The sequence below is a fragment of the Pteropus medius genome, unplaced genomic scaffold (assembly GCF_902729225.1).
Source record: "Pteropus medius unplaced genomic scaffold, Ma_sr-lr_union100, whole genome shotgun sequence".
NCBI lineage: Eukaryota > Metazoa > Chordata > Mammalia > Chiroptera > Pteropodidae > Pteropus > Pteropus medius.
This window is the reverse complement of record NW_024352785.1, coordinates 14,583,628-14,599,008: the sequence shown is the minus strand read 5'-3', so window position 1 is coordinate 14,599,008 and position 15,381 is coordinate 14,583,628. Positions and strand designations below refer to the sequence as shown.

General features: G+C 36.8%; 1 long non-coding RNA gene across 1 annotated transcript in view; it reads left to right on the top strand.

Moving 5' to 3' along the window:
• The window catches only part of LOC120590872 (uncharacterized), a 103,980-nt gene extending 103,169 nt beyond the window's left edge, over positions 1-811 (top strand). Inside the window, exon 6 of the long non-coding RNA XR_005649795.1 lies at positions 580-811. This is a non-coding gene — a long non-coding RNA (uncharacterized LOC120590872). The remainder of the gene's footprint in view (positions 1-579) is intronic.
• The last annotated feature ends 14,570 nt before the right edge of the window (positions 812-15,381 follow it).

The following is a 15,381-nucleotide window of genomic DNA, read 5'->3' as shown; positions in this document are numbered from 1 at the left end:
TGTCAGTGAACTGTTTGGTTATGATCCCTGATAGACACCTATAGTCTATATTTTTCTTTTTTCTTTTAGACTTGTAGCAGCCAAATGTAGTATATAGTAATGAACTGACAATAATAAAAGAGAAAGAAAGGAGTTAAATTATGCTTAGCAGTGACAATAGGATTTTGAAGAATATGTGTGATAATGGAAGATCACAAGTGGAGAAAATAAATCTCTGTACCTGAGCCAACAGTTGTTAATGGTAAAAATTCAATCTTGCTCTTAAAAAGCCGGACTATGAAAAAAATATTCTTGGCAATATCCTGTCAAGTTTTCAAGTTTGTTGACTAAGAACTTTATTTTATGTGAATATTGATGGTGCAATATTGTTTCACACATTTTTTTCCTCCAGCAAACTTTGATAATTGTTTCTCCCTGCGACAAGAAAAATGTCTATATTAAAATAGAAAAATTAAGACAACCACAAAGGCTTTTCCTCTCTAGCAAGACAAGTTGAACAGAATTGTAATATTACTGAATAGTCATAGGTGATGAGTCTTAAGTGGTTTCCTAACTCAGCCATTCTTTGGAATTTCAAAGGAACTTTGTGGGGGATGTCGTCTTCCTGGAAAACACAGGGGATTTCTGTTTGCTTATAACGGTGGAGTCCGCACCCCTAATCTGTTCCTGGTACTGCAAGAAATGTGCTTCTTAGAACTCATGGGCCACCAACAACAAAAGATGAATCTCGCCCTGTTATTTCCCGTTAATGATCATTTGGGAGGTATATCATCTCTGTCGCTGTGGATCCTCTTTCTTCTGTGACAACTCAGTTATGGTAAGTACACAGAGCGTTGGCCAAGAGCAGAAACATAAATCAAATTGGCAGAAGTCCAATTCAAAATCATAAATCAGTATGACAAAAGCTGAATTTAAAAATGTCTAAGGCATCCAAGATTGACTGTGATCCTTTGAAGCTGTTTAAATAGAAAGATTTGGGCAAGGTATATCATTTCGGGAAGATTTTTAGGGAAGGTTGAGGCATGTGGCAAAAACTTACCCGGGTCTCTAGAAAACTTAATCATTATTAGAATAATTCTTCTATAGCATTTTTCTTTTTAAAATCGCCCATGGCAGTGATTACAGTGACCTATGCATATATTTGCTCCCAGGTATATATTCAGTACATTAGATATATTTAATGAAAAATTCTGTTGTTCATCTTATTTTTAAAACTTTTGTTCACCTTATAATATGTCCCTGATTTGGAAATGTCCTCTTATTTTTTTCATGTCATGTTTTTAACCTCATATATAATTATTGTCCAAGCAGAGAAGATAATCTTTAAAATTTAGGATTTTAATATTTCAAATCTTCCCATACTCCCTGAATAAATCACTCTGTGCCAGCAGAATCTCTCCAGTGACTAAAGCAATGATCTTATATTAGGGGATATAATTTTAGAATGCTATTAAAATACAGTTCTGAGAACATCATCCTCCTATAAATGATTAAGTGTTGTTAATATTGATTTTTTAGTTGTTTCCTAGAAGCCCATGATGTATCTGGGCTTCGTAGAATTTGGTGCCTCTGGTATATGCTCATTTATTACTTGGAGGATTACCGATAGATGATTGCATTCAATTATTCAGTCTCACTCTTTAATACTAAACTGGGAAATTCAGTTTTTCTCACTTATATGTTTTATACTTTAATGTACATATAGAGCACAGTAGCGATATTTTGAGGAAAATTTTCTATTACTTTTAATTCTCCAAACTTGTAGAAGGTACAAAGATAGAGAAAGGATGGGTTCTTGGGGAAAGTGTCAAGAAGGCAGAGGTCTTGTCGTGCTGGCTGCTGTTTTGTCTTCACTTGTAAATTCACTTTCCAGGGTCTGCTTATGTCCTGTCTGGATGAAGGTGATCATGCCAGTGCCCATTTGTTCTCTTTCTGTCTTCTCTTTTTCTCTCACCTGTCTTTTTTTTTTTTTTCCATTCTTTCATGGTGAAAAGCAGGTGACGAAGGTTGTAACTTGTTGGAGACAAGACTGAAACTAATCTTGAGGCTCTTTTTACATCAAAAGTATCTGTGAAACTTTGGCTTTGGACGAAGGTTGGATTCCTCAGCTCCAGTTTTTTCTCTTTGGAGGTGGCGGTCTTGACTAACCTAGATGTCCTAAAACTTTGCTGTAGAATCTAGATGTAGCCTGGTTGAGAACTAGAAAGCACCCATATCTCTTCTGTTGAATGATCTTCCAGAATTTTTCTTTATCATCCATCTCATTTGGCTTCCCTCAAATGTGGGCCTCAGAAATCAGAACACCGTAACAGGCGCTGTACCCCGCACACACATCTCTCAGCCTTCCCTCCAGTTCACGCTTCTGGGGAAAATGCCAGAAGGCTTCCTGTAATGTCTTCTCACTGTCTCTGCTGCAGGCATTCTCTGGTCTTGGGAGTGTGCTCTCCCCACATGTGGGCCACATCAGCAGTATTGGGGATATAAAATGATTAAGCTGAAAAGTGTAACTAGAATTCAAAAACCATAACTCCCGGTCGGGTGATTTTATTAGCATATGTACTATGCAATACTTCTTCCTTTCCATCCCGGTCTCCCTAACAGACACTCACTCTCTCGGTGTAGTGACCCTGCTGACAAGCGTGTCATGACCCCATGTTAAGAAGATGCCTTGTGAGTGGAGTTTAATGCTCTATGGTAGATCTATCAAAATTCTTTTAAAAAATGGCACCTTTGAATTTGTATTTTGTAAGTCAAGTCTCATGGGACAATGGGAAAGCATGGGGGCTTGGGGCCTTGGCTCACAGCATCCCTCGTCCCTGTGGCCTTCCTGGATGGTTATCCCTGCTCCCTGAATCCCTGAAGTCCTGGGACCCACTGGCCTCCTTCTCTTTACCCCGACTTGTGACTTCTGCTAACCTCCTTTCCGATAGGGGCCTGAGTGTGGGTGCAGAGAAGATCAAGGTAGGGGTGAAGCCTTTGCAGTATCTTAAAGCGTGGAATGACATTAACTCTCCCCACCCCAGACAAGCAGCACCTGCCCTGTAGTCAATCTACTGGAGACTGGCCTTTTATCCACCCCTAATCTAGCTACAAGTGCCTCCCAGAACAGAGGTTTAAAGGTCCTTGTGGTTTTCCTGTTTATTGTGATGGAGGCCCATGGACCAGAGAGGCACTGGACTTGACTTCTCCAGACCCTGCCTCCTCCGAGGCACACCTTCTGGATCTACTGCAGGTCCGTGAACACGCATTCCTTCTGCATCACTGGACAGCCCCACACCTGTGTCACCTGTGAAGGTGTACATTTGCCCCACAATCCTTGTGCCTCAGAACACTCCCTAGGCTGGCTCTGTCCCTAGGATGAGTGGGGGGTCTTCTCTTTTTCTTTCCAGATTTTCTGAGTCTGACTTTTGTTCCTCTCTCCTGACTTGTGGTACCACCCTCTGGGAAGGAGCCACATCATATGAATTGTGTAATTTTGGCGATTCCACATATAAGTTAAATACTTTGATATTTGCATTTGAAACTAGCATTGCATAATATAAATATGAACAGTGAAATCACGGTCATAATTTTAAATGTTAATTTTTCTTTACTGAAAATGGCATGAAATAGCAAATAAAAAGCAAACAGACTACAAAAGAAAGGAAAATGCTTTTTATATACACATAATAGCAGTTTTTTTTTTTTGCCTTTTTAACAAGAAACCCACATTTTCATTTGGCGCTGGGTTCCACAAATTATTCAGCCATCCCTGCCATTACCTTACAATCCTGTCCCTGTACCAGGAGTTTCAGACTTGACCAGGTAGTACATATTTATCACCTGGTTGGTTCTTCACGGAGAGCCTACAAATTGAACTAATTACCTTCTCTAAAGAAATAATTCAGGTAAAAAATGAGGTTCTGGTTGTTCTTTTATATAGAACAAATTACACTAAAGCTTAATGATTTAAAACAACAATTATTTTCTCTCTTATGGCACTGAGGGCTTACTGAATTCAACTAGGCCATTCTTACCCAGTGTCTCTCATGCTGCAGTCAGACAGTACCTGGCCACGGGTTCCTCACTCACATGTCTGGCGATAAGGCTAGATGTTGGCTGGGATGTCATCTGGGACTGCTGTCTAGAACAGTTATATATGGCTTCTGCATATGGCCTGAATTTCTCAGAGCATGGAGGTTGGGATGCTGGAGGGACAGAGCGGGAGGGGGAAAGGGAGAGAGAGAGACAGAAACACTATTGTCTTTCCTGAGTCGACTCAGCTTTGGAAGTCACACAGCATTACTTCCTCCACATTTGTTAGAAGTAGTGACAGGTGGGGACTATTGATTACATGAGCAGAGGCCCATATCATAATATATAAGTCCTAGGATTCACCATCTATTTATCATATGGTTGGTGCTCAACAACTGATAGTTACTCCAGTTGTATTAACTCTTTTTCCAATATTAAATATAAACCAAGGAACATCTTCACCTTCGGTTTTTCAGAGTGCTATTTACAATATTTGACTTCAAGTCGTTGCTCCATCCAACTTTTAGCTGTCAGCCTTTACTCAAGTCATTTAAGCTCTCAAACAGCTTTTTTCTCTCTGAGTTTGCTGTGGAAATTAAGAATAAAATGTGTGCAAAATCACATGTAAACAGCTTGGGATGTGTGAATGTGAGTTAGTAAAAAATTGCAGTTCCTTTAGCAAACTTGGTGGCAATTATAATTAGTTCTGTAGATCTGAGTTTTATTTGTATGATGAACCATTGATATGTTGTGTAGAATAATTACCTTTTGCCTTCCCCCACATCCATTCACTTATTTGGTTGGTTGTTTCTTGAAACGAATTACAGATGCTATCCTCTCCTCTTTTCATTTACTATCTTTGTAATTTTTCTAATCATCTTACTACTGTAAGCTCTTCAATATTTGTAGTTTGGGGATTATAAGAGGAGAAGGAAAAGGAGAGAAGCAAGGGATGTAATGATTTTATCTTTAAAACACAGCTGAAGAAGGAATCTTAAGTCAATCTAAAAACCTCTAACACCACCTGCCAGTGTAAATCTGTTTGTCTGATATTGACCTCTGTAGCCCTCATCGTGCATCACAGAACTGGCATTTATCACCTTGTATTGAGTTTTCTTATACATGTCTTATGTTCCCATTCATCAGGGAAGAAACCTAAGCTTTGTAAGTTTTGGTTTCCTCCTACTATACAGGATAACATGTTCTCGAATCTAGAGTATCTTACATACCATAGGAGTTCAATAGATTCTCCTGATACATTGATTTATATTAACAGTTTTATTATTATATGCCCCATAGTCTCTCATTGCTTTTCGCCATGCCATTTAAATCCTCTTATGACATAAATTCTAAAACCTTAGTTGTTGGTATAGTTGATGATTGTATCTTCTCTCTCTCTCTCTTTTTCTCTCTTTTTGTCCACTTACTCCCTCTGATTGGTATATTAACACAGCCATTTATGGAGACAATATTTCCATCCTGAGAGTAAAGATAATTGAATGTACTGTAAGGTTTAATAACAAAGCTTAGAGTACATGCTATGTCTGAGGCGCTGTACAAGACCTATACCAATATTAATTTATCTTATTGGAGTTCTAATTTTGTGGTCCATCTGAAAAAACTGGCTACAGTATTGTTTCTCAGAATGTGGTGTTATAACTTTCTACATTAAAATGAAGTTTCTGTTTTCTTCCTAAGGGCTTTTAACATGCACTTACATTGCAAAGTAGATAGTTTCTCCACTAGACAGTGTCCTCCTGGGAAACAGGAGATGTATTCAACTAAATTCTAATTCCCAAAGTGATTAATACGGGGCTATTTAGATGCTCAATTACTGTTAAAAATGAAAGTATAGTCAGTTTCTTAGCAACATTTTAAGACCGTGATTCTAAATTCCCTTTGTCTTTCCCCTTTTTTTCTGATCTCTACTTTTAATTTATGTGTCCCTGAATGGAAGTTGTTAGGAAAATAAGTTCTTCAATTTTTCACATGTAAATTATTTTTATTTTTGCGAGCACCTCTTTAGATGAGTCTCATGGTTTTTTAAATCTTTATGTATTTGAAATCTTTATGTATTTTGAAATTCAGTATTAACTTTTTCTTCAACCTGCAGCTTTTGACTTTTATTTGGTGACTTCACACTTTGTACTATGTGATATTTCTTATTCTCTTCACTGAATCGACAGTTCCTAAAAGAAAGAAGAAAATGCACTTAGTATAAGTTATGTGATAAAAGATATTTAAAAAAAATCCTGTTAAAGTGTTTGAAAAAATTTCCCTGGTAAAACAGTTCTGTTCTACTGTTTTTAGAAAAAAAGAGTGAGCTTGCCTTTTTGTATTTTTATTTTTGTAATATTGGAAACAGTTCCTAAAATAACCCGAGAACCATCTATTTCTTTCAAAGCAGAACAATATCATTCCTTTAGAAGTCTATAAGAAAAGCCATCGAGGAACACAGAGTTGCAATAAGCCAGGGCTCTCCCAATTTAGCATGAAACAGGAGCACCTGCAAAGTTTATTAAAACACAGATTACTGGGCCTGCCTCCAGAGTTTCTGATTCGGCAGGTCAGGGATTGGGCTCGAGAATTTGCAAGTACCCAGGTGATGCTGGAGCCCACACTTTAAAGCCTACTGCTTTGTGCGCTCACTGAAAATCACTTCTGAGGTGGCTTTTATGACATTATAAACTGCTAGTCTCCAAATAACTCCAAAAAGAAAATTTTTGGAAACCTAAATCTATTATTAAATGAATGTAATTTCTTAAACTAATTTGAGATGCGTTATTTTTTTTTACCTACAGAATTTCTTTTTGTCTGTATTTAGTCAAGAAAAGAAACTCTCATCTGAACAATAGTACCTACTTTGGCATTTTTAATACCGACTTTAGTATTCTGGATCAGCTAAAATTACTTCCAACATATTCATTAATTTATTTCAAGAATATTCACTGGGATCTACTGCGTGCCAATCTCCTGGGAGAAATACACAAATGCACAGTGTTGGTCTGGAGTTTACATGTACATTTCTATAACAGGCATCTACTGTGGCTCTACTGATTCTAATGGCTGTTTGAAAGCAGAGAAGGCTCAACATGAGAGTTATGACTAAAACGATGTCCTTTATACTTCTTGTCGTTGGAGGTCATCCATAATATCAAATACTATCACAACTGAATATTTGGGGAAATAAAAATTGTAACAAATTTTGTCGGAAAACTGATTAACAGATAGGTATGAAATTAAAGGCAAAAAGTTGGCTGACTTTTTTTCCAGAGGTAGCTGGGTTTTGTTTCTTCTCAGAGCAGTTCATGTGAAGTAACTAATTATTCCTCGCCACTTTGTACATCTTGATACAGAGCACTTATATAATATTTCCTTTGTGCTTAGCACTTTGTATATGTTAACATTTAAACTTTTCTAAGCACTATGTATACTTAGTTCTCTACGATAAACTATGAGGTAGGTACTGTTGGTATACCGGCTTATAGGTTAGAAAATAGGCTCAAAGAGGTCAAAAAACTTGTCCAGGCTGCACAGCAGGATGGAGTGATGGAGCCAGGATCAGATTTCAGCAATCTGGCTCCAGAACCTACTCTCTTCACCACTAAGCTCTACTGTCTATGTGATACCTCTGGCGCTTGCCACGAATTGTTATGTTTTAGCTTGCAGTTTTCTTTTTAATAAATAAATAACTTTTTTTTCAATGAATAGTAGGGTCTTTGAGGGAAATTTCTAGGTCTAACACTTCTTGTATTCTATAAAGTGTCCAGCACAGTCCTTTATATGTAATGGGTATTTAATAAATACTTTCACTGGAATGATTGTGAAACTCCCAATTGTACAATATAGAAAATACAAATCTCTGTTTCTCTCAACAGATTAATAAAGCAAGCTAGGAAAGTGCTTATTTTCTTTCTCAAAATATAAATATAAATCTTCTGTACGTACCTAGATCAAAGAATATAGTTATATGAATTCAATTGCTATGGAATACAGTGTTATTAGTCATTATTGTTAATGGTCAGACAAGCCTCAAAATTTGAAATGAAATAAAAAAAAAAATTATCTTAACCTAGATGGAAATCCAGATATCATCTCACCCAGCTCCTAACCCTTATTTTATTTATTAAGCAGCAAAGGAATAGAACTATTGAGTTTCATATTGTAGGTCACCCAAATAGTTAATGGTCACTGAAAAAAATCTATATCTTTTGTTGGTTTGAAAATTGGTCCTGTACAGGAAGGGCAAGGAGAAACAGAAGAAAGAGGCAGACCACTCCAGATAGGTAGGTGGCAGGTTTAATAAGCAAGGGAACTAATATATGAGGCTTGCCTTGGCAGCTATAAGATAAATAGATCCCTACACCGACCCGCCAGAATCTTAAAAGTTTATACAGAGGCCTTAACTATGTTCAGTCAGGTATGTCGTCCAGATGGTCTCAACCACACATTACTATCTCAAGGCTGAGTCCTTGAAAATGGCTCCCACTGTGGGAAGAGACAAGCATAGGCGGTGGTGAGGAGCTTTTGCTTGCCTGGGTCCAGCTCGAAGGTCAGCCGGAGGTCATGTTCTCTGTATGATCTCGTCAACATCTTTCAACTCTAACTCTAAGCCTTTTTTCCCCAATAAAATTTATTCCCTTTGTTGTTTAAGACAGCACTTTATAGGCTAGTATAGACATACATTTTAAAATAAGTTTTAACTCTTTTTAAGGAAATGCCTTTTAGCAAACACACTAATCTTCAACAAATTTCTAGTTTTCTCAAAAAGAAATATAGAAATTTTTTATGTTCTTTCAAGATTACATCTTTCACGATTGTATGGAAGTAGATTAGTCACATATATTGTATAACAAACAAGTATAACAAATATCGTGGTTTAAAACAACATTCAGTTTGTCAGTTTGTACTGGGCCTTTCTTAAAGTTGGGCTTGGCTGAACTCAGCTGAGTTTACTAATTCCTCAGCTGTTACTTGCCAGGCCATTTGGGGCCCAGCTAATTCTGTATGATTTAATTCACATGTTTGATTGTTTACTCTCAAGGTATAAATGGGACTAGCCTACATGTCTCTCATCAACCGGTTTGCTAACTTGGGCATATGCACGTAGTGGAAGTAGCAGAAGTCCCAGAAACAGCAAGTAGGTAAGCTGTAATGCACAAGAGCTTTTCTACCTTGTGCTCATATCATGTTTGCTAAAGTCTCATTTACATGGCAAATTACATGGCCAACCTAGATTTAAAAGATGGGAAAATAGATTCTGCCTTTGTATAAGAGAAGAGATAATTCTATGTATTTTAATAATTTATTAGTCTATCCATTCATCACAATTCATTTTCCTCTCACTTTCAAAATACCCACATTTCCTCCCAAGACTCACAAAAAGTCTTATTTAATTCCAGCATCAGGCTGTAAGTCTAGGATCTCATGATTTAAATAAAGTCTGAATATGGCTCTTTGGCCATGTTCCTCTTGCTCCTATGAACTAAAAAAAAACAAAACTATAAACTTAAAAATACAAGCTATGTGTCTCCCACATACAATGGCGAGACAGGAATAGAATAATTATAATTGACTTTTCCATTCAAAAAAGGGAAGAACAGGGAGCAGAAAGCTGGCCTTAATCCATGTGGTTTTGAAACCTTACAGGGCAGATGAGGTCAGGTCTTCTGACCCTGGGGCCAGGGAATGTTTCTTGATTAGGGCCCAGTTCTGCTCCATAGAAGTGGCTTCCCAATACAAAATTCCTCTCTTTTCCTTGGGAGTGGTTATTTGGTCCACAGTTTTACATGGGTCTTGACTCCACCCCTTTGGGCTCTTGGCGTTATCCTTTGAAATGTTTTTGTTTTTCTCTACAAAAACTGTTCCTGTTTGCAACTGAATAGCTTTCTTGGCTTTCCTCCTCCTCTAGAAAGTTGCGATACAAAGGATTTATTTTTTTCTTGAAATTTTAACAACCTCGATTTCTTTTATTAGTAAAAGGGCCGCTAGTTTAGATTAAAACTTCGATGAAAGCATTGTGGGCTTTCTGTATAACAGATTCTAGTCTACTCTGTTCAGTAAAAGCCAAAATCTCAATTGTTTTAGAGACTGCTTCTCTTGACTCAAATGCCTTTTTTTTTAGGGCGGGGGGAGATTTAAACTTGTGTGTGTTTCTTGGAGAGGCCATTCAACACCTCTTTGAATCTTTCAAGATTTTAAGGAAGGGTTTTACAGACGTAATCCTTGACTTGATCTTTGTTCTCACTTCAGTCCTCATTTTATTTTGAAAGTAATTTGGTGGTCGGAGATACTGGAAATGAGAAAGTTTTGTTTTCCAGTGTAACAAGCCCTACTCTTTTATTTTCCCTTTAAATTCTTCCTGAAAACATAAGTTTCTTTTTAGCTTATCTCTTGCTGCACATTATCTGAGGAACTAAAAGAAGCCAACTGACACTAAACATTTTGTTTGGAAGCTATCCTATCAATGCTCACAAGTTTATCAGATAATTTTCTGTCTTCAGTTACTACAGGTGAGATAGTTTTGTCAATTTTGTTTTACTATGTAACATGGATCGGTCTTTGCAAATTTTTTCACTGCTTTTCCAGCTTTATTTTACTGCCCAGGCCAATGTCCAGTGCCACATATTTAGGTTTGTTAGCAGCCCACCCCTTCTAAGTACATTTTTATGTATCAGTTATATTATTTGTATAAAACCAAAATGCCATAAAATTTAGTGGCTTGAAAAAAACAACCTCCTCTCCCTTTTTTTTTTCTAAGCATATAATTCTGTAGGTCTGCAATTTGGGCTGACCTCAGTGGAGGCTCTTTTGATCCGAGGTGGGCTTGGCTCATCACAGCTGGGCTGGCTCATGCATCTTCTGTTCATTGGCTGTTCATGGTTGGGGGCTGGCTGATCAGGACGGCCCCAGAAACTTGTATAGTGATTGGCTGATACCTGATGAGAAAGGGTAACTGAGTCCTGTCTCTTATCATCTAGCATGCTAGCCAAGGATTATTCATACAATGGTAGTGACAAATAGGCAAGTCTCAGTGTGCAAATGCTTTTCAAATCTTTGCTTGTTCCACAATTTGTTTATATTCTGTTAGCCAAAGCAATTCATAAAGCTCATCCATATTTAAGAGTTGGGGAAATAGGCACTAACTTTTGAAGAAAAGAAGAATTGTGGTCTTTTTAATAATTACTGCATTCTGGAAATATTTTCTATGACCACAGTCCCAGAGCCACAGTCTAATATTTTTAGCACCTGGAGTTCACAGGGAAATGGGATTTGTCGCATATCTACATTTTGGAGGATGTATTTGATAGAATAAACTTCAATTCTATTTATCTGATACATTTATTCTAAATACAAAATAAAGCATATATTCACCTGACCCTTTAAGCCTTACTGTGCTATTGATAATCAACATATATATCTCCTTGGTTACTATTGAGTTGCTCTTTGATTACTGTTCTAAATATTTGCATAAAACAGGCAAAGCATATACATGATAAATATTATAGAAAACATTACTATTCCATAGCAGGTCAATTTTTTATAAATATTTATAAATATTAGTGTTTATAGTAGATACTAGTATGTTGGCTCATGCACTATCCTCTTTTGGTGTACTTTTCTGAATTTCTGAGCTTAAAAGATTCAACTAAATTTTCCAAACTCCTTGCAGTTTATGTTCTTTGTGTTAGCTGAGTTCTACCAGGTAGATTTGTAGCTGAGATTGGGAAGGTAAAAGCTGTACATGATGTACAGCTGAGTGCAATGAGAGAGCATCTTGTGGGGAAGGATTTTAATTTTCCATGTTTTCAATAAAAAATATGCAAATCTGGTTTTGATCAGTCTGAATCTCAACAGAAAATGAAGGCTACATTGTTTAACAAAGAGGCTACTTGTAAAGGTCTGAATAGTATGTAGGAGATTCCAATGCAAGCTGCAAGAATCCTGGTCTAGCAGCAGCAATGTTCTCTAACTCTATTGCAAGGGAATGAGACTCTGGTTACTGGAATAGAGAGAGTTGAGCAAGGCAAGTTTCCTTGTGGAGCACAACCATCCTGAGGCACTCTAAGGGAACAGGGAGGGACCTAAATGAATAAATGCCATAAACTTATTTTTCTCTCTGGTCTTCTAATAATAGCCTCATTGTTCTATCCAAGGAGAAGCTAGCTACAGGGGTCATTAGCCTATTAATGAAATCTGAGAGATCAGCTTCTTAGGGCAGACAGCAGAGTGGAAAAGGGTAGAGAGTGGATACGGAAAAGCAAATGACAGGTATCTGGCACAGGTTTCTTATATCTGTTAAATATTTGATTCATTAGTAATAGGCGGTAGGTAGAAGCCACAGTGGAGTTTTTGCTAGAACAGTACCGAAGTTCTGCTCTGACTGCATTTTTTTCTGGCTGTCTAGCAACTAAATTTGGTTCTTTGGCTGAGAGAGAAATTCTTTAAGCTGTACAATGCCCTTAATAAATCCTTTTCTGCTTAGACGTGATCCTTTTGTTGAGAATAAAGAACCCTATCTATACTATGGTGATAAGAATGAGTGAATGAAAGGATAAATAAGTGAAAATGACACATGACCTTACTTAAAATTAGAAAATCAAATTAAAACAAGATAAATATAAAAATGTTAACTTTAAAGATAAAATATTTTGGTGATAACACTCAATATAGTAATAAAATATTGTTTTAAATGACCGATGTGTTTAAATGAATCTTAAAAGAAATATACGGCGATAGGAGTAAATATTACCATCATCTAGATGTATGAGAAAACTGGCCAGGGACCACCCTTCAAAAACTACAAAAGATATTTTTCTATAGATTGGTTATCTATAAATCCAAGAAGTTTGTATGATAAGCTTTATTATGGTGTAGGCTTCCAATATCCCAACCAATTTGGTATCACTGAACTCTTTTTGAAACTACTGACATCCTTCTCTAGAAAAAAAAAAAAGTCCTATAAAATTTAAGAGTTTATGGACTCCTTGAAGGATATCTGTGAATTTGAAGTTAACAATCTTCGATTTGGAGGACCATGAACAAATGAGATAGCGATATATGAAGGTTTGTGGATATCACATATTCAGTGCTAATACATATTGCTATAATCACTGAAGTTATTTCAAAGAGGCACCAGTTTATCTAATATGAGCTGGCATATTTTGTAGTACTTGGTAGACTTTGTCTAAAGGGAAAGTACTTGGATCAATAGTCATTGTTTATCAACCTATATAAAAATTTGCTAACAAAAGCTGAGATGCCTCTAAACTTGCTCAGTAGCAGAACTTGTCATTTTCTTCTGAATTTATAACAAATCAAGAATGTGATTTTTGCATTGGAAACTATAATTTGCTTTTATTTAAGTTTTTGGCTGCAGCAAGTTATACATTTCCTAGAGTCTATTAGAAGCAAGATAGCAAAAGCTAGCACAATTCATATGTAAAAATGGGAAACTATATTGAACACGAGCCATTAAATTTATATTAAATTGTGTTTTACATTTTAAAATTGTGAGCAATAGAAAATATATGTGGTAAGGAAGATATAGGAATAAAGGCATATTATGATTACATTCGAACATTATTTTTATCGCATATAAATCAGCCTTCAGGAACTTGTCTTCAATAACAAAAGTGAGAAATCTATTCTAAGTAATCTTGAGGCAAGTAACAGGGTGTGTTACATATAACTGTTTTTTCCCTACCCCCTACATGTTCTACCATCTGGCCTCAAGTTTTAGGTGGTTGAATAGGCTTTTGTTTTGCTGCTTTTTACTGTTTTTCCCCCCGCCCCCCACCATTATTGTTTCACTGAGAATTAAGATAAATGAAAATGAAAACAAAAAACCGTAGAATCGTGCATCCAAAAATGTTTTCCAGATTAGAAAGTAAAAAAAGAAATTATAGGAACAAAGGGGATATATGAAGAAAATAATTTGTTAGATAATAATTCCTCCCAATTTAACTAGACACTTCATTGCTTTGTAATTTAAAAGATAATCATTTAATGTATCAGTACCACCATTATGAATTGTCATGTTTATTTCATTTTTTTAAAAATGTCATTTTTAATAAGCTTCCGAATTGTCCAGTCTGTTGACTTATTACTCTCTGCAGCAGCACTGATCTTCCCACATTATAAACGGTCTTTTTGGAAATTAAACAAGCTTTCATGAGCAAATGACTTTTTTACATGAAGTTTTAAAAGTGTAAGTTAGATTCACTTTACAAGAGGAAAGAAAATGGGAGGGCAAATTAGTTGGAACTTGAAGCTAACTTGTTAAATTCATCATCAACATGCATCTGAGAGACTGAATATATGAATGGGCAATGGCTATACTATATATAAAAGCAGAACTCTGACTTAGTTTATAGCAATCAGTACAGGAAGCCAAACAGCAACTTCTGTAGCAATCAGCAAAACATTATTGATCAATAACTGACATCTTCCCTAATTTTTGCCCCTGTTTTCAAGGTAGGATCAACTGGAGAAAGCCAAACGTGTACCCCTAACCAATCACATAGGATGCCTCACTTCTAGTTAGCCTCCATGCTTTTACCGCTTTCCCCACACCAATAGCCTCCGGTTAGGGCATACCTGAAGCGTTCCCATTTCCACTGTAAAGCTATTCCTCTCTGACTACCTTTGAGTCTCTGCCAAACACAAGTAATGGTTGACTCCCTGGTTATAACAAACTCTGAATAAATAGACTTTTGCTTGTTATCATTTGGGTGATCTTCGTTTATTTCCAAGGTCTTCTCTCCGCACTCAGATTATATCTGTATTGGTCCTTGTCACTGTAGAGAGAAATATCATGTTTGCTTACTTGCCTTCCCCATCACACTGAGATATCTTAGAACAGGGGTTCCCAAACCCTAGGCCACAGACCAGTACTGATACATAGCCTGTTAGGAACCAGGCCACACAGCAGGAGGGCAGTGGCAGGCCAGTGAGTGAAGATTCATCTGTATTTGCAGCCACTCCCCAGCACTAGCATCACCACCTCAGCTCCACCTCAGATCATCGGGCATTAGCTTCTCATAAGGGGACCGGTCCCTGGTGCCAAAAAGGTTGCAGAAGGAAGGGTGCCTCACAGTGTCTGACAATCTACACTATAGGTTCTCAGAAATATGTATCAATTTATTTGTTGAACGAATGGGCTCTAAGCACTGTGTTAATAGTAGGATTCCAAGGGTTAGAATACATGAGCTCTAATCTTGAAACACTTTACAATATCTCATTTTTCCAGGCAAAACTTTCCCAAGTAACTTGATGCCCAAAGATAATTGGATAATTTCTGAAAATGAGATCTTATCCTATTGCATTCAGGGACATTTAGATATAGTATTTTTACTAGTTTTATAA